This window comes from Narcine bancroftii, chromosome 2 (assembly GCF_036971445.1).
Source record: "Narcine bancroftii isolate sNarBan1 chromosome 2, sNarBan1.hap1, whole genome shotgun sequence".
In the NCBI taxonomy this organism is placed as follows: domain Eukaryota; kingdom Metazoa; phylum Chordata; class Chondrichthyes; order Torpediniformes; family Narcinidae; genus Narcine; species Narcine bancroftii.
Genome location: NC_091470.1, coordinates 358794311 through 358821426, shown reverse-complemented (window position 1 = coordinate 358821426; position 27116 = coordinate 358794311). Strand labels below are relative to the sequence as shown.

The window sequence follows — 27116 nt, the reverse complement described above, 5'->3', positions numbered from 1 at the left end:
TGCACTAATTGTTATGCCAAACATACTGTCTTACACTAGATTGCGTTGCATCTTCAAGTTGGAGCCTTCAAGGTCCTCTGAGTCCACATTTCAGAAGACCTCTCCTCGAGCCAGCACATGGAGGCGATCATGAAGAAGGCACATCAACACCTCTACTTTCTGAGGTGATTTGTCATGAGATCGGATCCTCCGTTAAACTTCTACAGGTACATCGTGGAATGTATAGTGACTGCTTGCACTTAAGCAGCCTGGTTTGGGAATTTGGCTTGCCAGGAATGCTGAAGGCTCCAAAACAGAACAAAAACAGTCAAATCCATCATGGACTTTGACCTCCCATCCATTGAGAATGCATGCATGTGAGGCACTGCCTCATGAAGGCAGCCAACATCATAAAGGACTCCTGTCACCGTGGTCACAACCTCTTCTCGCTGCTACCTTCGGGCATAGGGTACAGATGTCTAAAGACCAGCACCTCTGAGTTCAAGAACAGTTTCCTTCCAACGCCTATCAGTCTCATGAATATTCCGTTGGAACTCATTTGGGACCTAGCTATGCCTGTACTTTCTTTGGATATGGGGAACAATCCATTTTTCTAACCTACAGAGGCAAGTCTCCTCAGGTTTTTCTGCAACCAGAAATGTCTACATACACCAATGTGCTCTTGAATACCATTATTTGGACACATTGAGTTTCTCTTTCAATCTGTGGAGGAGAGGATTGAGCAGCTTTATTGCAATTATTTGCTCAAAAACTGTTTGCCGGCCCAGGTTAGGAAATGTTTTGAGATGTAACATGCAAAAAGAAACTTTCCCCAAAGTCATGGAATACAGATTTAAAGTTTTGGACTGAACATACAGGAAAGATGCAAGGAGAACCTATTCACTCATATTTCTAACATTATTAAATTAACATTGAAATAGGCCATCCAGTCCATCAAGTCTATGTCAGGGCTTAGATTAATAATAATGGATGACATGAACAGCATAGCAGTTAGTGCAATGCTTTAACAGCATCAGCGACCCACTGCTGTCGATAAAGCGTTTGCCTGTTCTCCCTGTGATCTACGTGGATTTTCTCCTATCTTCCAAAAATGTACAGGCTTTGTAGGTTAGAATCAGAATCAGAATTTATTGTCATGACCATGTGTCACGAAATTCATTGTTTTGCAGCAACAGGTACAAAAGTTGCTATAAATTACATTTTTTGAAAATAAATAAATTAATGCAAAAGAAGATAAAAAGTGAGGTAGAATCTATGGTTCATTGTCCGTTCAGAAACCTGATGGCCGAGAAAGCTTTTATTTTTGGCCGCTGGGTGTTCATTTTCAAGCTCTTGTACGTCCTTCCTGATGGTAGCAGTGTGAAGAGGGCATGGCCTGGCTGATGAGGGGCCTTGAGGAGAGAGGTTGCTTTCTCGAGACCCCGACTCTTGCAGATGGAGTGAAGACTGATGCCCCATGATGGTGCTGGCCAAGTTCACAACTTTTTGTGGCCTCTTCCCGTCCTGTGCTTTGGCCCCTCCAATACCAGACAGTGGTGCAACCGGTCAGAATGCTCTCCATGTTACACCTGTAGAAATTTGCAAGCATCTTTGGTGACATAGCAAATCTCCTCAAAACTCCTCACCGCTGGTGAGCTTTCTTCATGATTGCGTTGATTTGATTGGTATAATTGGATGGCATGGGCTCGTGGGCCGGAAGAGCCTGTATTCCTAAGTTACATTAAAAATTAAATGAGGGAATGGAATGAAACAGATTGGCTGGCTGATCTGGAGAGTTTATTGGGCTCCTTCTAGACTATTAAGAGCAAACCACCGAGTTCTTGCACAGATTGAAATTAAGACATTCCAGCAAACATTTTTTTTAAACTTTTGCTTGTTTCAAATAATGACACTTTGTGTTATTCTTTGAGGTGTGTACAATGGAGAGATGTTCAGATGTCCTGACTCGGACAGCACTGATCTTGAACATCAGAAATGATGACGAATACACAGGCTAAATGATGTTTGACCTCATCAACTTACAGTAATTATCTACGCAGATTAGTCCTGAACTGGCTGAAACAACTGCTTTGAATTGGCAGAGCCATGTAATCTAATCTTTGGAACACTTAAATAAAGTGATATGGATCCATAATTATGTGCTGATGACAAATATTATTGGAACATTAAAATCATTATTTTGTAATATCCAGCATGAAATTTAAAGGTCCTTGCTGAAGTATGTGTTGAAGTATTTGGCCACGTTAAAAAAAATAATCCATTTAAACTTTTCCTAATGCATGGCACTCAGAACTAGTCTTCCTGACTTCAAAACCAGAATCAGAATTTATTGCCATGAACGTGTCATAAAATTAATTGTTTTGCGCCAGCGTCACTGGTGCAAAAAATTGCATTTTCAACAAAAAAACAAATAAATAAATTTGTGGAAAAGAAGAGAAGAAAACTGAAGCAGTGTCTGTGGTTTATTGTCTGTTCAGAAATCTGATGACAGAGGGGAAGAGGCTGTTTTTATACCATTGGGTGTTCATCTTCAGGTCCCTGTACCTCCTTCCCAATTGTAGCAGCGAGAAGAGGGCATGGCCTGAGTGGTGGAGGTACTTGGTAATAGAAGCTGCTTTCCTGAGGCACTGACTTTACTGGTTTTATTTATTCAGCCCAGAATCCCATGTACTTTGTAAATCTCTGTCTCAACCTGCCTTGCTACTTTCCATCAGCTGTGCACATTTTCATCTTGCTTCTTCTTTTAAGGGAGTGGTTTTCAAACTTTTTATTTCCACTCACATGTCACCCCTAAGTCATCTCTTATGCCATCGGTGCTCTGTGATTAGTGAGGCATTGGTAAATGGGTGGGAAGGGAAGGTTGAGAATCACTGTTCAAGACCCAATTGTCACTGAAATACTTTGCTTGAGAATAATTGCCATTGGCCCCTTTCCTTTAGAGTTATGAATCTGTGCACATAACGAGTCAATTAGGTACAATTAAAACAGTGGTTTTCAAACACTTTCTTTCCACTCACATGCCACCTTAAGTAATCCCTATGCCATCGGTGCTCTGTGATTAGTAAAGGGTTACTTCAGGCGATACGTAAGAGGAAAGAAAACGTTTGAAAACCATTGTTTTAAGGATTGAGCCCTCCAATTTATATTCCCTCCTTCCAAACAGAAGCACTCCCCGTTTCTTGGCATTAAAGTTCATCTGCCTGCTATTTATCCATTCACCCATTGGGCCTCTATCTCCCTTCAGTCTATTACTGTCTCCAATTTTTGTCTTGTCTGCATACTTTTGGATTATAATCCAGTATTTCAACCACTGTACGACATATCCTGCTGCTAAGAGAGCAACAAATGTTGGCGTGAAATGCAGGAGGATTAGTATATGAATCTAAAGAGTTGACTTCAAGTTTGAATTTGGCCCAGTGAAAGCACATCTGGCAGTTTTGGGCTTCTCCTTTCAAAAGGATATTCATACCTTGGCAGCTGCATTGATCAGGACTATAAAGTTGTTCCTAGGACTCAAGAGGATGACGTTTGAGGAAAGATTAACTACCCCGACTCTTTAAAAGAAGGGCTATAGCGGCGGCTACACTGTTAACTGAAGGATCACACAACCAGACGGGTTGAGTTCAGTGAGCAAAACTGATTTATTGCAGGCTGCCTGGCTGGTCTTATACTCCCATCCTGGACCTGGCTGAGAACTGCCCTGGGGGCCCCCGACATCACCGGGCATCACTTGGGTTGCCAAGCGCGGGCTTCTGAGCCTGGTGCTGAGGTCGGGAGGAAACCCCCGAAGGGGCCATTTTGGCTGGTTGCCCCGCTGTGTGCATGACAAGCGGGGCTGGTTCACCTGCCTAATGGCATATCGCCTCACGGACCCCCCCCCAGAACTGGCACCAATGTCCTTTCTTGCCGGGCGGCCTCGCTTCTTGGGTTGGGTCACAACAACTGGCTTGGCGGGGTCGAGGTGGGCTGGCTTTAACCTGTCCACCGTAAACAGCTCCCTCTTACCCCGATGTTCAGTGTGAAAGTGGATCCTGAATGCTGGATGACTTTGTACGGCCCTTTGTGTGGTATTTGTAAAGGTGCTGTGGACAGGCCCTGCCATATAAAAATGTACTCTGTGGCGTACAGCTCACTGGGGATGTAAGAGGCCCGTGTGCCATGTCTGGGCAGCGGTGAGGGTGTGAAGGAGTCCAACTGGGCCTGGAGGGAGGGTAGTAGACCGTATGGTGACTGCTGGGGATTGTGTAGTGCATTGATGAACTCACCGGGTAGGGCTAGCAGTGCACCATAGACCGGGTAGGGCTAGCGGTGCACCGTAGATAATCTCGGCTGATGATGCCTGTAGGACTTCTTTGGGTGTTGAGCGGATGTCCAGGAGGACTCAAGGCAGCTCGCCAACCCAGTCAGGACCGATGAGGGAGGCCATAAGTGCTGATTTAAGGTGGCGTTGAAATCGCTCAACTAGCCTATTGGCCTGTGGATGATAGGCTGTGGTGTGATGTAGCTCGATCCCCAGCCTGTTGGCGAGCTGTGCCCAGAGCGCAGAGGTGAACTGGGTGACCTGATCGCTGGTGAGGTGGTTCGGGATGCCGAACCAGGCAACCCAATCATTCAGAAACGCTCGGGAGTAGGAGTCCATGGAAACATCGCCTCGGGCCAATGAGTGGTGCGGTCTACCACTGTGAAAAGGTAATAGTTACCTCAGGAAGCGGGTAAGGGTCTGATGACGTCCACATTGGTTGAACCATTCCCGGATGTGTTCAAAATCTTGTATGGGCACTCTGGTGTGCCTGTGTACCTTGGAAAGCTGGCAATGGGTGCAAGTTCTGCCCCAGTCCACAATCTGCTTCCGAAGCCCGTGCCAGACAAAACATTTTGCCACAATACGGACCGTGGACCTGATGGAAGGGTGGGAAAGGCCATGGATATGGTGAAAGACTTGCCTGCGCCACTGCTGGAGAACCACTGGTCGCGGGGTGCCCATGGAGACATCGCACAAGACGGTGCCCTCACCGTGAGGAGTCATGAGGTCCTGGAACTGCAGGTCCGTGATGGCAGTCCTGAAGGCCCACGCCTCCTCATCGGACTTCTTGTCCAGGGTGAGCTGGTCGAAGTCGAGGCTGGGTGTCAGCGCTCAAATGGCCAGTCGTGAGAGTGCGTCGGCAACTACATTGTCTTTCCCTGCCTTGTGTCGAATGTCGGTGGTGAACTCTGACCTGAAAGAGAGGTGATGCTGTTGGTGGGCCGACCAGGGATCTCTTGCCATAGCAAGCACTTGAGTGAGGGGTTTGTGGTCGGTAATAGCAGAAATGACTCACTGTCAAGTACATGCCCAGCAACTCACGATCGAAAGCAATATACTTGCACTCTGGCGGGTGAAGAAATTAGCTAAAGAATGCCAGTGGTTTCCACTGTCTGTTCACCTGCTGCTCCAGGATGGCACCGACGGCCATGGCAGAGGCATCAACGGAGAGCACCATATGCATGTCAATGCATGGGTGGACGAGCAGGGTAGCCTTCGTGAGGGTATCTTTGTGTCTTCGAATGCCCTGCTGGCCTATGGAGTCAAAGCGAGTGTCTTGTCTTTGGCCACAATGAGACTGCATGATGCGCATGATGCGTGCAGCGCCTGGAATGAAGCGGTTATAGAAATTGACTATACCCGCAAACTCCTGTAACCCCTTGAGGTTGTCCGATTGTGGGAACTCCCTGACTGCAGCGATCTTCATAGCAGCAGGTGTAGCTCCTTTGGCCGTGATGGTATGGCCCAGGAACTGCATGGACACTTTCCTGAAATGGCATTTGGCTGGATTGATCGTTAGGCCGAAGTCAGCCAGTCGGGAGAAGAGAGTGCGCAGGTGAGACTTGCGTTGTGCCCAGTCTCAGCTGGCAACCAGGATGTCATCCAGGTAAATGAATACGAAATTCAAATCCCTGCCCATTGTGTCCATGAGGCCCTGGAAGGTCTGGGCAGCCTTCTTGAGCCCGAACGGCATGCGTAGGTACTCGAACAAGCTGAAGGAGGTGATGATGGCAATTTTGGGTATGTCCTCGGGGTACACCGGGATTTGGTGATACCCGCACACCAGGTCGACCTTGAAGAATACCCTCGCGCCATGCAGGTTGGCTGTAAAGTCCTGGATGTGAGGGATCGGGTAACGGTCATGTACTTTCGTGTCGTTAAGCCATCGATAATCTCTGCAGGGGCGTCAGCCACCAGAGGCCTTTGGGACCAGGTGGAGTAGTGAGGTCCAAGGACTGTCAGAGCGTTGAATGATCCCCAGCTCCTGAAGATGTGAGAACTCTTCATTCACTATCTGGAGCTTATCCGGTGGGAGCCGACGTGCCTTGGCATGAACCGACGGGCCTTGGGTGGGGATGTAATGAAACACCCCATGGCGTGGTGAGGCGGCAGAGAACTGCGGCTTGAGGAGGGACGGGAACTCGTCCAGGATACACTGGAACTCATCCTTGGGCGTGTTGACTGTGGCCATCTGTGGTTGTGCCTTATGGGAGGCGTTGAGCCGAACAAATTGGAAGGTACGGGCATCTGCCAATCGCCTAACTTGAATGTCGACCAGGAGTCCATGGGCGAGGAGGAAGTCAACACCCAGGATGGCAGTTGGGAGGGACGAAATGGTGAACCTCCAAGAGAACTTCTACTAGCCGATCTGGGAATGGACGGTCTTGTCTCCATTCGTTCGAATCTCCGTCGAATTGGCTGCACGAAGGGGAGGTCATTGAGGCCAGTTCTGGGACTCGATGGCTGTGGCTGTGATGACGCTAATCTGGACCCCGGTGTCGACGAGGAAGCGTCGGCCGCTGACTGAATCCTGCAGGTAGAGAAAGCTGTGTTGTTCGTCAGCCACTGCAGCCATTAGCAGAGGTCGGCCTGCTCGTTTCCCTGGAATGAGCAAGGCTGATGACATTTCTGAGCCTTGGTTCCCCAGCTCTGGTGGAAGAATCAGAGGCCTGAAGTGGATGACTTGCTTCTGGCTATGCTTTTTGAGGCCCCTGCTGCACTTGAGGAAGGCTTGGCGTGGTCATCCCCGTGACTTGTAACCTACTGGACTGCTGAGCCCTCCGGGAATCATTCGAGCCATAGCTCCTGACCCTTTTGAGTGACCTTCCTAGGGTTGACGAAGCTCTCCTGGGACAGTTACGGCCGGATGTCTTCAGGCAGATGGTCGAGGAAGATGTGCTCGAAGGTTGGGCAGTTGGTGTGATCGCCCATGAGCGCGAGCATCTTGTCCATCAACTCGATTGGAGTTCTGTCCCCCAAGGCATCAAAGCGCAGCATCCAAGTGGCATGTTGGCGAGGCCGAGGGAGCCAGTGAGCACCCGCTTGATGGTCCTGTATTTATCTTCCGCGAGTGGGTGCTGAATGAGGTGCAGCACTTGTTTGGCGGTGGCCTGGTCCAGGGCGGCAACAACATGGTAAAACTTGGTCAAACCCGATGAAATCTGGCAGAGGTGAAACTGAGCCTCTGCATGGCTGAACCAGGTCTCTGGCTCCTGAACCCAGAAGTCAGGAAGCTTGATGGCTATAGCGTTGATTGAAGGGATGATCATGTCAGGTTCAAAGACGTTTGAACCTATCGGGGTCAGCAATTGTAGCGGCAGCTACACTGCTAACTGACGGATTGCACAACCAGATGGGTTGAATTCAGTGAGCAAAACCGATTTATTGCAGGCTGTCTGGCTGGTCTTGTACTCCCAGCCCGGACCTGGGTGAGAACCGCGCCGGGGGGCCCCCGATGTCACTGGGGCATCACGTGGGTTGCCAAGTGTTGGCTTCTGAGCCCGGTGCCGAGGTCAGGAGGAAACCCCCGAAGGCGCCATTTTGGCCGGCTGCCCCGCCACGTGCGTGACAAGCGAGGCCAGTTTGCCTGCCTAATGGTGTACCGCCACAGGACATGTAATTTTGTAAAATTGGTTTAAATTATGGAAAGTTTGGATAAATGCAATGCAAGCAAGGAATACTGTTGTCTTTAGAATCCCAACGAAATGTTTTACAAAGCAAGGTGAGCAACTTGAGAGAAAAAAATGGAACGTGGACGAGGAAACTTCACCCTGAAAGGAGAGTTAGTCGGAAGAGTATTTGCCAACATAAGCAGTGGCTAAAGTAACATTAATAAGTATCAAGAAGGAATTTGTAGGTATTATCAACAAAAGGGATTGAAGGCCATTAGAAAAACATACAGGAAAATATTGTGGAATGATTGGCTAACTGGACTGAGGGATTTCACCCACCTGAAATTACTGCGAAAGTCACATGAATTTCAACAAGCATTAGTTGTTTTAAAACAAGATGTAATTTGGTCCAATCAACCCATATTTCACATGTGCTTTCTATCTCCTCTTTCATCCCATCCCATCTATTTCTTTTTCTTTATACTATGTACAGTAAAATCTCCGTTATCCAGAATTAAAGCAACTGGAAACTTCAAGCAAATGGAAAAATAAAATTATGGAAAATAAATACGGGCAGTCCCCGGGTTAAATACGATTTCCATTACCGAGGGTTGTCTTTAACTCAAATTTGTATTTAAGTTGGAACAAGTACATACAGCCCTTATTTAGCGTCAGTTTCTCTTACCATATCGCATATTTGGTAATTATTTTTCCTTTTAATGCACACTCTAAAGCATCTTAAACAATTATACAAGACATAATAAGGCAGTACTGTACAAATCTCTAAGATTAGAGTTCTATAGCCATTCTTTGACGACCCTATCAATGTGTCATAAAATAAAAATAATAAATCACATCAGTTTTATCGGCCATTCAGCACCCACTTCAAATGTCATAAAGCGCTGGAAGCTTCTGTATAAAGGATTACTTTGGCAAGGGGATGGGGGAGGGAGTAAATATAGGTCGTATTCTGTTTAATATTCACTATATTAAAAATAATCCAAGAATCAAGCAGGAGAAGTGAACCCTTGGAAGTGACTAGTTAGTAGCCTGTATTCTCGGAAATGGGACACTGACAGCAGAAGGAAACATTTCAAATTTAAGGGCCCATCTGCAAATGCTAGGTTGGAGAACAAGTTTTCATTGAACTCAAATTATACTCAACCACACTTGAACTGGAAGTTGACACCATTCTACTTCTGGTCACTTTGCCGGTTCCCGATAGGTGCTGGATAGTAATTCAATTCGCTACAGTATCTCCCTCAACTATTTACCTTCATCTGATAGTACAGCACTGAACAGGGCAGGACCTGACAATGTGAGAGCTTCAGGCTGACTTGTGCACGTAGTCAGCTTCACGTTGGGTTGGGGTGGCTCCATTTTTATTTGCTTAGCATTACTGCATTCACCCTCTGTTCTATGACCAAAAGCAATTTAGACTCAGCAAAATAAATCCCTTTTGCTACTTTTCTGCCAATGCTTCTGGGATATAAGTCGTGTTCAAGCTCAACGTTTTTAACATCTGAATCACGGTGCCCACACATAAATGCACAGAACACATATCATCTAATAACTTCATATTGTTCGTCCTTCATAGTCGAAGATGACCTTGACTTCAAGATCAAATTGGGTTTAAGTCATGACTTGCGCTTGACTTGGATTAAAGTGAGGGAGAGTTGCTCAGGTCGTCAGCCTCACTCTCTTGCCCCAGCCTATTTGGACCCCAGTGGCAAGACATAGTCGAGATGGCTGGAGATGGGTCAGGATGCAGAGGATGGCCAGCAGTGTTCTGAGTGTGCCTCACTGCGCCCTCTTAGCGCTGCATGATTCATTGCTGAGATTCGCCTTTCCGCCTGTCGAACCAGTAATGGTTTCTTCCACACAGTCCGCCGAATCCAGGCTTCACATGCTAGATAGACAGGCCCTGAGTATTGTGGGTCCACGGCAGTTCTTGCGGCATGCTCACAAGCCTCCCTACCCTTGTTGGGCATCCTTATCCACCTTTGCAGCCGTTGGGAGATGTCCCCTCTTCCGCCTGCTCCGCCGTTGGGATGATCACCTTGTGGTGTAGTAATGACACCACCCCTCACTTGTTTTCGCTGCTAGCTGAAGCGGTTTCCAGGGTGTGGCACAAGAAGCGAACAAGTGAGAGAGTTAGGAGATGAGTGAGGTCCAGTGATGCCTACCATCCCCACCTTAGTGAGGTGCAGCTATCAACACCAAAGGTACTCCTTCTCCTCAGAGCTCCCTACACCCTTAACCTCATATATACTGTACATAAAGATATAATTTTAAATAAAAAGATTGAAATACTTTGGACTAGAAGGGCCAAATTGGCCTGTTTCTGTGCTGTAATTGTTATACGGTTATATGGAGTGATATGCTCAGTGACAGGATACCATTCAACAATCTCACTGTCTGTGGGAAGAAGCTGCCAGTCCTGATTTTGATGTTCCAGTACCCCCTTCCTGATGGTCATATGTCAATTATCGTGGCTTGGGCTGGGTTTGGATTGGCTAAACCTAAGTTACGATTTGGGTTGGATTTAAATTTCCTAGTCGTGCTGGTCTCTAGCCTAATCAATTTCTCAATGGGGAGAAACTTAAAATAGGTGCTGGATATCTGAAATAAAATGGTGGGGACACTTGGTGGATCAGACAGTATCTGTGAAAAGAGACAATGGAATGAACAGGATGTCAGCAGATGCTGGAAAAGGGAAATGGCGCAGCTTTCCAATGAAGGGTTTTCGGCCCGGAACATGGATTGTTTTCCATGGATGGTGCCTGACCCACTTGAGTTCCTCCAGCATTCTGTGTGCGTTTGCCAGAACTGGCTCTTCAGGTTGATGACCCCTCCTCCAGCTTTCAGTCAGTATTTTCTCTCTATCCACGGATGCTGCCCGACTTCAAGGAGGTGAAGACTCCAGGGAAGTTGAAGACTAGAAAACAGGATGACCACTCCCCATTTAAGAAGGAGAAGCAGAGGAGGAAACCCACAGGATGGTGACCATGCCAGCAGACCAGCAGGGGTCGGGGGGTGGGGGGGAATGGGGTTGTGTGGCTGAAGAAGGCACAGGTGGCTGTGGTGACATGAGGCAAGGATACCACACCAGGCTGCGGACTGGCTGAAGGGGTACTAGGTATCGGAACCAGGATGTGAAATGGTGCAAAGTGTACTGAAGGCTTTCAGATTGAGTCAGAGGCTTTGATCTGTAGCTTGGATTGCCGATGGATTGGACTGGAATTTGTGTGGCTGCAGAGGCCGTGGAAACACTGGAGGCGAATCCATGGGCACTCGGTCACTAGGGGGGTGGGGGGTGAAACACCTCTCTTTTGCTTCTTTTACTCTAACTGTAAGAGGTGTCGAGCAATTTCTGCTGATGGCAAATTTCTACTGAAGGCAAACTCTGCCCCCAGATGCAACAAAAATAAAACCCCTTCCCCTTATCCTCACCTACCACCTCACCAGCCTCCGCATCCAACACATTATCCTCTGGAATTTCTGGCATTTACAACAGGATCCCACCACCAGATACATCTTCCCATCTCCTCCTCTCTCTGCCTTCCACAGGGACCTCTCCCTTCATGACTCTCTTGTAAACTCATCCCTCCCCACCAATTCCCACTCACCCCAACACCTTTCCCTGTGGCCGCAGGTGGTGCCACACTTGGGCCTACACCTACTTCTTCACCACAGTCCATGGCCCCAAACAGGCCTTTAAAGTGTAGCAATGCCTCACTGGTACACCTGCAGGACTGATTTACTGCATCTGATGCTTCCTTTATGGCCTTCTCTACATTGGAGAGACAGGGCGCAGATTGGGATATCGCTTCACCAAGCACCTTCGCTCCATCCTCCCCAGTGACAGGGACCTCCCAGTAGCCAACCATTTCAGTTCTGTGTCACACGCTCACACTCACAAGCCTGTCCATGGCCTTACGTACTGAGCCACCAAGACCATCCGCAAATTGGAGGAACAACACCTGATTTTCCATCTGGTCTTCCAACATCGACTTTTCCGGTTTCTGCTAACCTGTGATCCTCTTCTCCCTTCCCCTTTCCAGTTCTCCTCCCTCCTTTCACCCAGCCATCCCTCCTCCCCTTGATTGCTGCTGTCCCCTCCCTCCCTTCTCCACCTATCACTTCCTGCCTTTGCGACCATCCCTCCTCTCCTCAAACTCTTTTTTTCAGATGTCTACCAACATTTTTTTCCTTACCTTGATGAAGCGCTCAGCCTGAAATGTTGGTTATGTATTTTTACCTTTGTGGTGAAACCGCTTGTTTATGTAAATACCTTTGATCTCCTAGAACGCTTCCACCAGCGTTGTCTCCGCTCCATCTTCAACATCCATTGGAGCGCTTTCATCCCTAACGTCGAAGTACTCGAGATGGCAGAGGTCGACAGCATCGAGTCCACGCTGCTGAAGATCCAGCTGCGCTGGATGGGTCACGTCTCCAGAATGGAGGACCATCGCCTTCCCAAGATCATGTTATATGGCGAGCTCTCCACTGGCCACCGTGACAGAGGTGCACCAAAGAAAAGGTACAAGGACTGCCTTAAGAAATCTCTTGGTGCCTGCCACATTGACCACCGCCAGTGGGCTGATATCGCCTCAAACCGTGCATCTTGGCGCCTCACAGTTTGGCGGGCAGCAACCTCCTTTGAAGAAGACCGCAGAGCCCACCTCACTGACAAAAGGCAAAGGAGGAAAAACCCAACACCCAACCCCAACCAACCAATTTTCCCCTGCAGCCGCTGCAACCGTGTCTGCCTGTCCCGCATCGGACTTGTCAGCCACAAACGAGCCTGCAGCTGACGTGGACTTTTACCCCCTCCATAAATCTTCGTCTGCGAAGCCAAGCCAAAGCCATATAACCATATAACAATTACCGTATGGAAACAGGCCATCTCGGCCCCTCTAGCCCATACCGATTTAAGTGATCTCCTCTAGTCCCACTTGCCTGCACCCTGCCCAGAACCCTCCAATCCACTCACATCCATGCACCTATCCAACTTTTTTTTAAATGACAAAATTGACTTTGCCACAACCATCTCTTCCGGAAGGAAACTCCACTCAGCCAGCACTCTCTGAGTGAAGAAGCTCCCTCTCATGTTACTTCTAAACTTTTGCCCCCTAACCTTTAACTCATGACCCACCGTTCCAATCTCATCTACCCAAAATGATGACCCTGCTCTCACTGGCCAGCTCGTGACTCCTCCCCTTTATTCCCCATAAAGGCTGTCATGCCACCACCCTGCCCCCAGTTCGAGCCCAGGACAGTGTGAGCCAACTGTCCATCTCTAGCTAATAAAAGCCTTCAGTTGCAGGACTTCAGTTTTTTGGTTAACTGATCATGCATCAACCTTTACTATATAAAGGACACTTCTTGGCCTGCTGAGTTTCTCCAGCATTGCTTTCTACTTCATGTAATATTACACGTTTTTTTTAATTACATGACAATAAAGGAAATTTGAATCAAATATTTCACTGCTGGAGAAAATCAGACAATGTGTAAATCAGTCTACTGAATTATCTTGGGTGCTGGTCATGTCACTAACTGTTTTACCCCACTGAATTTCTCTATAACGTTTAGGATGGAGATTTGATTTCTCGCACCAAACTTGGAGAAGATGCTATGCGCAAGAGAAGAGAATTTATAAGCATACAATCGCATTACTGCCCACTGCCTTTTATAAGAACAGAATGCTTAATTCATCCCCTTGCTCATAGTAGTTGGTAATCACTTCCAGATAATGTTCATTGACCTTGGTAATGCAATCAACATTTTTGCACTTTAAAAATTCATGATGTCCAATAACATCTTTCATGGTAATCATTTCCCCACTATGGCTTCAAATAATTTGTCAGGATAATATTCAGTTAATTGTTTCCTATGTGACTAATGAAAATTACAGTGTTTCATTTATAATTCAGTTCAAAAAAAAGATTAAATTGATGGTATAATAGTGGCCGTACCTTTTGACAAGGATGACCCTCTGTTCCAAACCAAGCCACGAGAAACCTTGATCTGAAGCTAACATAATCCATCCATGTTACTACGCTCTCCCCCAGGCTTGCTGGGGGTCTCCTGGGCATTAGGCTTTTGCAAGGTGAGAGGCTGGGTGAGTGCAGTGTCCTGCTGTGCTGTGGTCAATTGGTTGGATCCTGTTATACCCTTCAGATGAATGAAGTCTCAGTCCATGGGAGCCACTTGTCTATCTGCCATGAGTTGAATTGACCTACAGGTGAAACATAGAACCATAAAGCCAAAGAAAGCAGACCCTTTGGTCCTTCTAGAATATACTGAACTACTATTCTGCCTAGTCCCCCAGACCTGCACCCAGACCATAGTCCTCCGTATCCCTCCTATCCATGTATGTGTTAAAATTCTTCTTAAATGTGAAAATTGAGCCTGCATTCACCCATTCAGATGGCAACTCAGTTCATACTCCCATCACTCTCTGCGTGAAGAAGCTCCCCTTAATATTCTCCCAAAACTTTTCCCCTTTTACCCTTAGCCCATGTCCTCTGGTTTGTATCTCACCTAACCTCAATTTACCTGCATTTACTCTACCTATACCCCTCATAATTTTGTATACCTCTATCAAATATATCTACACCCTCTATGCTTCAGGGAATAAAGTTCTAAATCAGTGATTCTCAACCTTCCCGTCCCTGTGCCATCAGTGCTCTAAGGGGTTGCTTAAGGTGGGATGTGAGTGGGAAGGGAAGGTTGAGAATCCCTGCTCTCAACCCAATTGTTAATGAAATATTTTGCCTGAGAAAAATTGTAATTGGCCCATTTCCTTTTGAGTTATGAAACCGTCCACATAATGAGTCAATTTGGTACAAATAAAACAGTGGTTTGCAACCTTTTTTCTTTCCACCCACCTACCACCTACCACCTTACTAATCACAGAGCACCAATGGCATAGGTATTACTTAAAGTGGAAGGTGAGTGGAAAGAAAAAGGTTGAGAACCACTGCTTTAAACAGTTTAACCTTTCCCTATAACTCAAGGCCCAGCAACATCCTAGTAAATCTTCTCAACACTCTTTCAATCTTATTGATATCTTTCCTGTAGTTAGGTGGCCAAAACTTCACACAATCCTCCAAATTTGGCTTAATCAATGTCTTATATAACTTTAACACAACAATCCAAATCCTACACTCAATACTTTGATTTATGAAGGTCAATATGCCAAAAGCTCTTTTTACACTGGTAAGGCTTCGTTTGGAATACTGTGTGCTCTCTGTTTTCTAGCTGCAGAAAAGTGGATATTAAATTGGAAACAATTCTCAGGGCTGTTATTGGACTGGAGGAATTGAGTTACTAGGAGAGGCTGGACAGGCTGGGACTATATTCCTGGAGTGTAGGAGGGCAAGGGGTGAAATTATTTAAAATCATGAAGGATAAGAATTACAGTCTTTTTTGTCAGGGTGGAAGAGGCTACAAAGGGAGGGCATGGGATTAACATGAAGGGGAAAAGGTTTAATATGGATCTGAGGGGTTACTTTATTGCTCAGAGAGCTATGATTCACCATAGGAAGTTTTAAATGTGGGTACAATTACAATGTTAGAAAGATATTTAGGCAGGTCCACAGACAGAAAAAAAGTTTAGAGGAACATTGGCCAAAGAACAGTCAAGTGGAACTAGCTATGTGGTAGCTCAACTCCAACAGAAAGGGAGTTGTTTGATAGGACAAAAGGAAAGTGAACAGCAATAAGATCTCCATAGTAGATGACATCCTTGCCGAGTCCAACATTTGATAAGGAGATGTTTCTAGATAAACTGGCCTCATCTTCAGCATCTGGGAAGGGGAAGGTCTGCCATAGGATTCAGAGATGCTATAATCGTGATCAAGAAAAGAGACAAGTTTGATTTTGGTGATTACAGAGGGATCTCTCTGTTGTCAGGGGCAAGGAGAGTCATTGCAAGGGTCCTCCTTCTCAATGCCTGCAGGGTTCACTGCCTTCCACAGTTGCTAGCAGCCCACAGCCTGCACGGATTCCCCTCCTTGAGTCATCAACAGCTCGCCACCTGTACTTCTGTACGGGTTAACTTCCTGGATAGCACTCAAAACAAACCTTTTCACTGTACCTCCAAACATGTAACAATAAACAAACTTGAATGCATGTGGGACATTCTTATCAATGAACCTGATTTGGTGGACAGAATTAATATTCATAACACAGTTCTAACCAAAAAACAAAGAAATTCTATACTTTCATCGTAATTCAGAGCCAGCCCAACCCCAGAAAGATCTTCCATCCAGTCAAGAATAATCAAAAGCATGTTCATTCAGCTTTTAACCTTAATATTTGTACTCAGAGCTGAAACAAATCCCACCATTTGTCCTGAAGTTAATCAATTGCATTGATGATGTGTTTGTTATATGGTAACAATAGATTATAGATTTTTTTCTCTTACAATTAAAATATTGTCGTGTAAAAGATGAATTCACAATGATTGACCACGGGGACTGAGTTTAAATCTTGTCCAGGCCAAGAGGATGAATGTTTTTTTTTTCTGTCTGCGACAGAGCAGAAATACGATAACTCCTGTTCATTGGAGCCCCATCACTTCTTACAGAACTGTCTCAAAATAAATATTGAACGATCAATTCCATTGAGAAAAGCAATTAGTTGGAGCATTTTTTTTTCTTATGTGGGGTTGGAGGATATGCACACTCCTTTAGGATAGGAATTGAAACAATAGTTTTAAGATGGGTGAGTTTGGTTGCAAATGGGGAACAGCTGAAAAAGCAGAGATGGACGGTTTTATAACCCACCGACTTTTGTACGCCACTTGGCTAGGTTTAAAAGACCATAAGACATGGGCTATTCAGCCCATTGAGACGGCCTCGCCATTTAAACATGAGCTGACCCATTTCCCCACTCAGCCCCCACTGCCTGCCCTTCTCCCCATAATCAGGAACCTGTGCCTCAAATACACCCAATGACCTAGCCTTCTCAACCAATTGTGGCAACAAACTTCATTGATTTACCACCCCTCCGATGAAAGAAATCCCTCCGCATCTCTGTTCAATCCTAAAGTTTTTTCCTCTTGCCCTAGACTCTCCCACCAAGGTAAACAACCTTTCTACATCTACTCTGTCCATGCCTTTTAACATTCGAAATGTTTCAATGAGATTCCCCCCTCATTCTCCTAAATTCCAATGAGTACAGGGCAAAAGTCATCAAACATTCGTCTCATGATAACCCTTTCACTCCTGGAATCATCCTTGTGAATCTCCTCTGAACCCTCTCTAACATCAGCCCGTCCTTTCTTAGATGAGGATGCAAAACTGCTCACAATGTTCCAAGTGAGGTTATCTGTGTGTGTGTGTGGAATGGTTTCGGTAGCGGTGAGCTCCACATTAACCTACTAATCACACAAACCGAGTGCTAGTTACACGCAGGGTTGTGTTTCATGGCAGACCTGAGTGCATCGGGTACAATGAAAGGGGGATAGAAGGGAACGGAAACCGGACCAGTGTTAATTGGAAGTGGTTGCTGCTTTTGGAGGGAAAGTTTTGTTCACTGTGTCTTTGCTGAGAACTTCATTTCCACACTCTGTTCTGTCACCCCATGATGGGCTTGTTCCCTCAGTTTGGAGCTCCAAAGGTGCACTCTGGGATTTTTAGCATCATTAGCCTGCAGGCTTCAGACCAGTCATGGCATGAGAGACCAGCAGGGAGGGGTCCAACAGGGAGGGGAAAATAGTGAAGGAACTGAAGAGATGGAAGCAGCAGGGAGGGGGCCAGAAGTAACTAGCGGAGAGGAAATGAGTGGCGACCAGCAGGGACCAACAAGTAGAGATCAGCAGGGAGGAGATGAGTAGAGACCAGTGGGGAGAGTAACCAGCAGGAAGAGAACCAGTAGAAACCAGTAGGGAGGGGACCAGAAGAGACCAACGGAGTGAGGAGCAGTTGAAAGGAGACCTGCAGTTCAACACAGGAAGTGCAAGAATATAGGGTGTTATATAGTCAGGATAATGAGAACTATTTTATAACTGTATAAGGATGAACTCTTCTCACTGTAGTAACTGTAGTGCCCCACTGTGGGTGTATGCATAGGTATGTGTGAACAGTTTCCTGAGATGGTGGAAGTAAAATCTCTTTTTTATTTGAATCTTGCATCTCTAAGTTATTTAAGAAGCCTCCTAAGTAACACAGAGACATAACTCCAAATCTTAACAAAGGAACATGCAGGGGATCGAGGGATATGTATCCTTTGCAAGCAGCAGAGTTTTGGATTAGTTTGGGCACCATATTCAGTCCAGACACTTGGACACTTGGGCTGAAGGGCCAGTTCCCATGCTGCATGGTTTTATGATCTATAAATGTTAGTATCTTATCCTCCCCACTCTCTCTCTCTCTCTCTCTCTCTCTCTCTCTCTCGCTCGATGAAGGGCTCAAGCCCAAAATGTTGATTACGTATCTTTATCTGTCCTACATAAAGTCCACTGTTTTGGCATTATGTTTTTACTTAACTCACGGTGTCTGTAGACTTTCGAGTTTAATTTTGTTTTTACTTCTCTCTCATTTTCTCTCTCTCTCTCTTGTTAGGTCAGGTTAAGGCATATATCTGCAGTTTGGCAGTACCTGCAGCAGGACTTCAGTTGAGATTCAAGACCACCATCACTGTGAGGGTTTTGGATCATTGTGTCACTCTGCTGGACACACGAAGAGGAACTGCTGATGGCTTGCTCGCAGAGCACACCCAGAAGGTGACTGAAAAATCAATTTCCAGAGTTGGGAACTATGCAAACGTCACTTGAGGGCAGGGTGCAGAGTGACATGGAGGAAAAGATTTGTGAAGGCCGGTTGAAGGATTGGGAATTTTGGGTAATTCATTCTGCAAACTTTCTGCCCATATAATGACTTTTGGCTGATGGCCAATGGCCAATTTTCAGAAAGATGGATCAGTTTCTTCCCTCCATCTTTGCATAATGGTATGTATACATTTGTAATGTTTAACCATTTAAAAACCCTTTCCAAACATGGTGAAACTATTTCTTCTGCACATATGTTAACCCCTTGGACAGGCCATTTTTAACCTTTCATACTGGATCCATGGGTAAACAGTCCAAACACCAGTACGAACCTGCTGGTGGTTGGGTCGCAAACCAATCCAGGAAAAGTGGGACACAGAGTATATGCGCTTGTTGGTTGTCCCTGAAAACAAGGACATGGAGTCCAAAGGATTAAGACATAGCCTAAAACTTGAGAACAAGTTTGCATTGCCTTGTGGGGTTCTCAACCAATGGGTGGTGAGGGTCTCCCAGACATGGAACAAGGTTGTACAGATAAAAATCTGAATTAAAAAAAATCATACAGAGGGAGGCAGTTCAGCCCATCGAGTTTATGTCAACGTTTCTTCAAGCAGCTCAGTCAGTTCCATGCCCATGCTCTTTCCCCTTAAATGTCGAAAGGATTCTCACACAAGATGTGAAACAGTTAGTGTAGCAGTTAGCTCAACACTCTTACAGGATAGGTGTTTGAATCCCACGCTGCCTGCAAAAGTAAAGGTTTCATTATTGTCATATAATACTACATTTAGAATGTAACATACATGAAATTCTTTAACTTTTGTCTACCGTAAGGCAGACAGAGAGTTGCCACTTTGTCCAACGCCCCTCATGGAAACCGTCAGCACCTGGTGTTCCCAGGTGGTCTCCCCTTTAAGACCTGACCAGGCCTGAGCCTGCTTAGCTTCTGAGATCAGACAATCTCAGGCATATTCAGGCTGTTCTGTATGTTCTCCTCGTGTCTGCATCGGTTTCCTCTAAGTGCTCCGGTTTCCTCCCACCTTTCAAAATGTACCAGCGGTGTAGGTCGACTGGATGTAATTGGATGGCACAGGCTCGAAAGGACCCGTTACTGTTCTGATTGTCTACACTAAAAAAAAAATTCTTGTTCACTTCCCTTTCAAAGGCTATGATTGATTCTGTTTTCAGTTGTCACACAGGCAGTGAATTCCAGTTCTGCCCCACCTTGTGTTAAAATTGCATTTCCACACATTCCATTTAAAACTTGTGTCAAAATTTTAAATTTGCTCCGTGATTCATCAATTGAAATCTGTCATGATCTTTTACACCTTCATCAAATTTTCTCTCAACCTTCTTTACTCCAATATTAAAATCTCTGAAATATTTACGCACGTATAGTTTATGGTTTTTTTTACATATGCATGCGATGATTATGTGCTGTGTATTCCATGTGTATTTGTGTGTACTGTGGTCGCGAGAAATACTCTTTCGTCTGGTTGTAGATGTGCAGTCATATAATAATAAACTTGAACTTTAAGTTGAACTCCAGCTTCTGCAGTCAAATATTGCTTTAAAAATCTCACATCTCCTGATAAATATTTTCTGCACCCTCTCCAAAATGTTTACATCGCTCATCAAGTGTGACAGCCACAATTGGCTGAGAAAATAATTTTGTTAAACATAGGGTAGCGGTTACCGCAACGCCTTTACCAGCGTCAGCGATCTGGACTAGTGTAAGGAGTTTGTACTGTTATGAGCCCAGAAGACCCCAAAACCCAGCAGCATCAGAAATTCACCAAGACAAATCGTTACTTAAACAAAAGTTGCTTTTAATGATCTATAAACATGAAAACAGGATCAATCTCTAACTTATTACTATTAACCTAATTTAACCCCTTCTAAATCTAAGCGCATGTGCATGTAATGTGTATGTAAGTTCAGAAAAGTTCTTGATTCACAGTCCAATCTCACTCTCACTCCTCCAAGTTCACTAGTTGCAGGAAATTCTTATACTGTGCACAAAATTTAACATTTATGAACTTTGAAAGGCTTTGGTACTTGAAAGGTAAATGGTTACTGCTCAGGAAAGTTCTTGTCAGTTTTCAGAAAGAGATTTGTTGTTTGCTGGACCCAAACTGATTCCTTGTAATCAGCCACTTCAGTGTCTTGCCGAAGAAACTTGCCCCTGCACGGTTCTCCAGATGATAACCTCTTTCTTTCAGGACACCACAGAGTTCCTTTTTGTTTCTTTTATTTGAAGTGAAACATTAGACAGCCAGTCCTCTCCTCTTGTATGGACCAGGCTGAACTAAGCACCCACAACTCATCTTCAAAATGGGGTTTTTCACAAGCTTGCCAGCTTGTCTTGTTACAGTCTCAGCTGAACTGCTGAGCTTGAGTAGAGCTCTGGCATTTTAAATGAGTTCTGTTTTGAAGTGTTTATAGGTCACCTACATTAAAAAAAACCTGCCACAATTTATCTCCTTTAAAACATATCTATATACAATATAAAAAACAACATAATCTGTCACAGTACGTTCTCCCCGTGTCTGCGTGGGTTTTCTGCCAGGGTTCCGGTTTCCTCCCACAGTTTGAAACATACCAGGGGTGTAGGTTAAATGGGTGGCACAGGCTCATGGGTCAAAAGAACCTGTTCCGGCGCTGTATGTCTGCAGTCGTGATTGCGGGGTAATACAGAAAAGTGCTGGAGAAACTCAACAGATCAGACAGCATCTATAGGAAGTAAAGGGTAGCCAATGTTTTGGGCGGCTTGAGCCCTTCATCAAGGTGTGAGCAAAATGCGGGCAGGCAACGGAATAAAAGGTCGGGGGAAGAGAGGAGAGGAGGGAAGAAGAGGAAGAGGGAGGAGTACAGGCAAACAGGTAAGAAATCACAAGTGAACACAGGTGGGAGGGCAGAAGATACAAAAGCTGAGAGTGGTGGTGGGCAGGGTAACTCTGAATGGAGAGGGAAGGGAAAAGGAGCAAAGGAGACTGAAGGATGGGGAGGGGTATAATGGAAATGGATACTATGTTGGATGCAGAGGCTAGTGGGGTGGTAAGTGATGACAAAATAAAATCTTGACCTTGTTGCATCTTGTGGCAGAGGGACCAGGGCAGATGTGTGGGAAATTGAGGAGATGTGAGTAAGGGCTGTGCTGAAGAACCTGCATCTCCTCCCTCTATTTGCCACACATCTGCTCTCAGACACCACATGGACAGTCCTCTTTACTTTCTATTGATGCTACGTCACCGGCTGACTTTCAGCCAACCTCATTCATCTGGTCAAGTTGTCTAACTGAACCAGTCTCATTTGGTTGTGTTTCATTCCCACGTCTTGAAATCTTTTCTTATCACGCACCCTTCTAAATGCCTGTAAAATTGGACCGACCTCCACCACTTCCTCTGGCATTTTGTACCATAGACCCACCACCTTCTGGGTGAAAAACCTGCCCCTCAGTTCCTCTGTAAATTGTTCTCTTTTCATCTTAGACTATGTTTAGATTTGCCTACTGTGGTAAATAGATACTAATCATTCATCTTATTAATGCCACTCAAGAGGGTTATATACCTCTACACTGCAAAGGCATCTCTCCGTCTCTGAAGAAGGGGTGAAAGCCCAAGCTGATCTGATCTCTCCCTATAAGTCAAGCTGTCCACTGCCGGGAGATCCATGTGAAATCATCAATGTGTGCTTTCGTGGGCAGTTGCAACATGACGTCCCAACTCTTGCTCTCACTGCCCTGACTGATGAAGGCAAACATTCCAAGTGCCTTCATCTCTACCCTGCGTCATTACTGCCAGGGAACATTGTGCAACATAAACAGAGCTACTGATTTAAAAAAAAAGTGACAGTGAGTCATCCAGCACAGAAACCGGCTCTTTAACCCATCATGTCCATGCTAACCCTTCCTCAAATGCCAACCAGCATTTTGCAACTTTTCATGAATTTATAATTGCAATGTTTATTTTATCCACATGATTACTCACAGAAACTGGTAAGTGATTACCCTGAAGAGGTAAATCATTATATTTTAATTTGACTAACTTTTTCCAAATGCGTGAAAATATAATGAACTGCTATTTTCACATTCTGAGCTATGAAGACAGGCCAAGATAGCATACCGCTTTACTGGGGCACTGCGGTGAAAGCTCAGCTTCGATTGGCTTTACTGATCAATGAATACCAAAGGCTTTAAGAAATAGAGTGGGAGCAGGCGGCACGGCCTCTTCACCTTGCTCCACCATACCAGATGATTGTGGCTGCTTCTGTGCCTCGACTCTACTTTGCCCACTGACCCTTAGTGTCTTTGTATTTGTCAACAGAAACCTGTTCAGGTGATGGAACCAAAACTTCTGTGCCAAAAATCCTGCAAAAGGTAGCGGACTCAGCCCAGTGCAACACAGGCAAAAGTCCCCCACGCCCCCAACTCCCACCTATGTGGAACATTGCCGTCGGAGAGCAGCAGCAATGATCAAGGATCCACACCATCCAGGACATGCTCTGTTCTTGCTGCTGCCGTCAAGAAAGAAGCACAGGTGCCACAGGATTTCTTACCACCAGGTTGCCACCAAGATTCCTAAACAGAAGTGTCAACCAGAGACTCATTCCTCTGAACTTTGAGGCTGAGCCTGTGAATTCTAGTATCACTTCCCAGTCGAAACAACCTCTTATCTTTCATGATCTCACCTGTTTCTATAATGCATCCAAACTCCCTCATTCTTTGAAACTCCAATAAGTGGGATCATAGCACGGAAGCAGACTTTTCAACCTAACTTGCCAATGCCGACAGAAATGTCCCACGCACACTTGTCCCACCTATCTGCATTTGGCCATATCCATCCTATCCATGTATCCATCCAATTTTTTCTTAAACATTACAAATAGTATCTGCCTCAACCACCCTCTCCAAGCAGCCAATTGCACACACCCACCACCCACCATGTAACTCTCACCCTCTCTCTTTGAACCTCTGTCCTCTGGGTATGGATCCCCCCCTACCCTGGGCAAAAGATTCTCTGTATTCACCCAATCTATTCCTCTCATTTCATACACGTCTATGAAATCATTCTTCATCCTCCTGTGCTCCAAGGAATAAAGTCCTAGTCTGCTGACCCTCTCCCTAAAGATCAGCCCCCCGAGTCCCATCAATATTCTCATAATTCTTCTCTGCACCTTCTTCAGCTTGACAATATCTTTCCTGCAGCAGTCACCAATATTGAACACAATATGGGGCTTCATCAATGTCTTATACAACTGCCACATGACTTCTCAATGTCCATACTCAATGCCCTAGCTGATGAAGGCCAGTGTGCTGAAAGCCTTTTTGACCATCTGATCTACCTGTGACAATACTTTCATGGTACTATGTACCTGTACTCATAGACCCCACTGGTCTACAACATTTCCCAGACCCTTACCACTCACTGAGGAGGTTCCAGCCATTTTCGACTTCCCAAAATGCAACACCCCACATTTCTTTAAATTAAATTCCATCAACCATTCCTCTGCCCACCTGTCCAAGCTCCTGCTACAATCTTTGGTGACTCCACTGTTTATAATACCAGACACTTCAGTGTCATTCACCAACTTGCTCATCATGTTCTGAACGTTTTCATCTAAATTATTGATACAGATGACAAACAGCAATGGCTTCAGCACTGAATCCTGTGGTACACCACTCGTCACAGTTCTCCAATCTGACATACAACCTTCCATCAGCACCCTCTACTTTCTTACATGAAGCCAATTTTCTATCCAGTTTGCCATCTCACCTGGAATCCCTCGCGATTTAACCTCCCAGAACAGTCTTCTGTGTGAAACCTTATCAAAAGTCTTGCTGAAATCCATACCTATAACGTCTGCAGCTCCACCCTTGTCAACCAAGTTGCCAAAAAGCTCAAACCACCTGTTGCACCTGCAAAGCGATCTTTTGCAAAGGAGGTCCCAAGTCCCTCTGCACGACAGCCTGCTGCAATCTTTCGCCATTTATGTAATGACCTGATCCACTATATTTCTTTCTAGAGGGGATGGCCTCAAGTTTGTACTCCATCTGCCAGACACTTGCCCACTCACTTAAAATATCTGTATTCCGGCTGTGTATGCAATTTGCATTTTGACTCAGTTCAGGGTTATTAGCAAACACTTGGTTCCTTCCTCCAAACTGTTAATGTATATTGCGAAAATTTGCGGCCCCAGTACTGACCCCTGTGGCACTCTGCTCGCTACTGATTGCCAAGAAGGGAAGCATCCATTTATCCCAATTCCCTGTGACCTATTGGTTAACCAATCCCCCATCCATGCCATTACACTATATTACCTACAACGTCATGCATCCTTATCTTATGTACGTCTTACATGTGGCACCTTGACAAACACCTCGAAATCCAAGTACACCACCACAACTTGCTCTCCTCTATCCACAGCACTTGCTGTATTCTCAAAGAACTCCACTAAATAGCCATAGAACACTAAAGCACAGAAACAAGCCCTTCAGCCCATCTAGTCCACACCAAACAATTATTCTGCCTAATGCTGTTATCCAGCACACGGACCTTCCCCCTTCCCCCTCCTCACCCCACCATCCAAATTTTTTTGAATGTGAAAATGGAGCCTGCATTCACCACTTTAGCTGGCAGCACGACCCACACTCTCACCACTCTCCGCGTGTAAAAGTTCCCACTGATATTCCCCTTAAACACCTCACCTTTCACCCTTAACCCATATCCTCTAGTTCTTGTCTCACCCCACCTCAGGGAAAAAAAAAGCCTGCATTTACTCTGACTAGACCCCTCATAATTTTATATACTTCTATCAAATCCCCCCCCTCATTCTTCTACTCCCCAGGGAATAAAGTCCTAACCTGTTTAACCTTTTCCTCTAACTCAGTTCCTCAAGACCAGGCAAAATCTTTTAAAATCTTCTCCGCACTCTTTCAATTTTATTGAGATCTTCCCTATAGATAGGTGACTAAAACTGCAAACAGTACACCACATTTGGCCTCACCAATGTCTGATACCACTTCACCATCACATCCAACTCCTGTACTCCATACCTTGAATTATGAAGCCCAATATACCAGTAGGAGGATATCTAATTAAACAAAAAGCTCTTTTCTTGCTTACCGAAGTTGTTAGAATGGAGACTCAGATGGCATCTATTTAAACAAAGACAGGATTTTGCTTGTGGTCAGCAGACTGATTGGAGACTCATAAACCTTTGGAATTTAAACTTCAAAGACAATAATGATGACATGTCACGTGACTAAAGACATTTCGGAGAAGATATTACTGAAAGCAGGGACATTTTGAAACTAGAAGGCCATCCTGTAGGTAACGCAGGACTGAAGCAGTTGCTTGGCCATCCAGTGAGTAAGACACGGTTGAAAAGCTGCTTGTGTTTTCCTTATGAAAAGGAGGAACAACAAAAAAGTGGCTTTGAAGAGAACAGCCATTACCGACTGTCTCATTAAAAGAGAGAGGGCAGCCTCATTATGGACCATGGAAATAGCCATTTATGATTAAGAAAGCAAAAGTGATCCTGCATTTGAAACATAACCATTTTTTGATGGTTATTTGATTCAGCCCTTGCTTGGGTTTGTGAAATCATCATGAAAGAAAAGGAGCCACTTCAATGTCGCCGAAAAGAGGACAGATTCATCCTGTGGAACATAGATGCAGAAACCTCCGTGCAAGAGAGGAAATATTGCTCATATGAAGAAACATTGCGCTGAAAACAACTCAACAAGGAATTCGTGAGTTTTAAGTTCTCATGACTTGATGTTTCAAAATACCTCACAATTGCTTTTGAGTGCCAATTTAAAGAAATCTGATGCCTCACACTTAATCCATAATTGCTTTTGAACAGCAGTAAAGACTTTGAGCTTCAACACAAAAGCTCTCTGAGACGAAACATTAAAATGATCTCTTCAAAATTTAGCTTAAATTGTAATACTTTGGGGTTTAACATATACACATATATACATTTGTGTATAGTGGGGTTATGTTAGAGTTAAGTTTAAAGTTATTAATAATTAATAATAAAAATGATTGTTTTGAAAATACCATTGTCTGTGGTGAATTCCCATTGTTTCTGGTTTAGTGCATAACAGGGGAACATTAGGAAGAACTTCCTCACACTCATTGTGATGGGAGTTTTTAATGAGCTGCCAGTTAAAGTGGTGAATCTGGGCTCGATTTTAAAATTTAAGAAGAATTTGGACAGGCACATGGACGGGAGGAGTGTGAAAGGCTACGCATGGGGTGCAGGTCAGTGGGACTAGGCTGAAGGGCCTGTTTCTGTGCTGTAATATTTTATTGCTCTATGGTTTTATAAAGACGCTCTCCAAATTCTTTGCTGGACGTTCAGTAAGATCTCACATTCAATCCCTACACTCCATTCTAACAACATAGGTATGGGCATCTAG

The 27116-nt window shown here is 45.1% G+C and overlaps 1 long non-coding RNA gene across 2 annotated transcripts in view; it reads right to left on the bottom strand.

Annotated features, from left to right (window-relative positions):
- LOC138755795 (uncharacterized) overlaps nucleotides 1-24792 on the bottom strand; it is a 34227-nt gene extending 9435 nt beyond the window's left edge. Inside the window, exons 1-2 of one of the 2 annotated variants that reach the window (XR_011352564.1) lie at nucleotides 24544-24792; nucleotides 13893-14155 (exon numbers count right to left, since the gene is read on the bottom strand). This is a non-coding gene — a long non-coding RNA (uncharacterized lncRNA). Of the gene's footprint in view, nucleotides 1-13892; nucleotides 14156-16348; nucleotides 16763-24543 lie in introns of those variants that run through there. The other variant, XR_011352565.1, reaches the window with a different exon arrangement.
- Between the last annotated feature and the right edge of the window lie 2324 nt (nucleotides 24793-27116).